We start from the raw sequence: 1,882 nt of genomic DNA, 5'->3' as shown, positions 1-1,882 counted from the left end.
ACCTACATTATATTATATCCAGGTGAGATCATTTACCACATTTAAACATGAACATCATTATAAAGTACTTTATTAAGTCACAGTTGAATGTGGATTTCTGTTTTTCTTACACTTTCTTTTTCTATTCCAATGGCAGTACGAAAGGGGCAGTGGACGATGAGCCAGATACTGAAACGACATCTTACTATTATGATGGCTACTATTTTGATGCACTTTTATTTCCCTGTCTTTATGAAGACCATGGAGCCAGCGTTCTTCCCATTTTATACTACTTTTATTTTGTGGTGGGCTTTCTGGGTAACATGCTGGTGGTCTGGGTGGTCTGCATGGGTGTCAAGCTGAGAAACATGACTGACGTCTGTCTCCTGAACCTGGCTTTAGCTGACCTGCTGCTAGTTTCCTCTCTCCCCTTCCTGGCACACCATGCCAGAGACCAGTGGATCTTTGGAATTGTAATGTGCACAGTGGTCCTCAGTGTCTCCCACATTGGATTCTACAGTGTGATATTCTTCATCATACTGAGTGTTGATCAATACATAGCTATAGTTCGTGATGTGCTTGCAAGGACATATGGAATCTCAGCCAGTGCGGTCATATGGATTATTGCTTTTTCCACATTGTTTCCTGAGGTGATGCACTTCAAAACCAACAATTTCAGTCAACATATTTTTTGTTCTTTGTTTTATCCAATAAGTGATCAAAATTCATACCTGCCTTCAAAGAGTTTTGTTATCTTTAAAATGAATGTCATAGGTTTAATAATCCCTCTTACCATAATTGTAATTTTTTACTCAGTGATTTTGAAGAGAATCCTAACAGCCCGTTCTTCCAGGAAGCAGGACATATGGCATGTTGTTGTGTTGATGGTAGTTTTCTTCTGCTGTTATGCTCCATTAAACATTGCAGCTTTTGTGAAAGCCTTAGAGATGAAAGGACTTATATCTCATTCCTGTGACTTCAGTAAGGCGATCCATCTAAGTCTGCAGATCACTGAAGCGTTGGCTTACTCACATGCCTGCATGAATCCCATTCTCTTTGTGTTTGTGCAAAAGAAATATAGGAGGCATCTTTTCACACTGCTCTACAAGACACCCTGTGGTAGACTGCAGTTTATGAGTAATAACCCACAGGATTCGTTTACTCACAGAGCACCAATGATGAGATAACTAGTGTAGCATGTCCTGATTTTGCTGAGTTAGATGTGTTTCTAGGTCAACATATTTTTTCAACATATTTTTAATCCAAAAGTGTACCTACACCTAAACCTGGCGAATGTGATTTCACCAAGTACAACACGTTCCTGGATCAACATCCTTGTTCATCCTGGAACAACATTTCAATCAACCACTCAGAATTGAGGGATAACTATTCAGGAAATGTCAGTATTAGGCTTATGATCAGAGTTAGATTCTTCTACACCCTTGTTAATCAGCTATCATTTTCCTCTGGTGTTAGGAATAAATTAAGTCTATATTTTTGGACAGTAATGTTGATCCAGGAAGATGTCTTGCTTGGCAAAATCACAGCGACCAAAGCCATGAGTACTTCCTAAAATCAGAGGAAATGATAGATGAATGACACTGATGTACAAGCACCAAACACTAATTGTAAGCCTAAACTACAAATAAAAAACTATAAACTGGTTCTTCAAATCTGATTGGTTAGTCACAATGTTGTTCCAGGGTCAACAAAGATGCTGATCCAGGAACATGTTGCACTTAGTAAAATCAGGTTCTGCAACTAGTATAGTAGTGTACTGTAACTGGAGAATGAATTTTAAATGAATGTATTAATTTGGTAATTAGTTTGGAATCTGCAAATGGGTAGCATGGGTTGTGTTTTCTGTGAGTTGTTGTGTCTCATTCTCAGCCCAGTAAACTGA

The 1,882-nt window shown here is 38.5% G+C and overlaps 1 pseudogene; it reads left to right on the top strand.

Moving 5' to 3' along the window:
- The first annotated feature begins 227 nt into the window (after window positions 1-227).
- LOC127177446 (C-C chemokine receptor type 5-like) lies at window positions 228-1,882 on the top strand (annotated as a pseudogene).

This window comes from Labeo rohita, chromosome 15 (genome assembly GCF_022985175.1).
Source record: "Labeo rohita strain BAU-BD-2019 chromosome 15, IGBB_LRoh.1.0, whole genome shotgun sequence".
Taxonomy (NCBI): Eukaryota; Metazoa; Chordata; class Actinopteri; order Cypriniformes; family Cyprinidae; genus Labeo; species Labeo rohita.
This window is presented reverse-complemented; position numbering and strand designations above follow the sequence as displayed.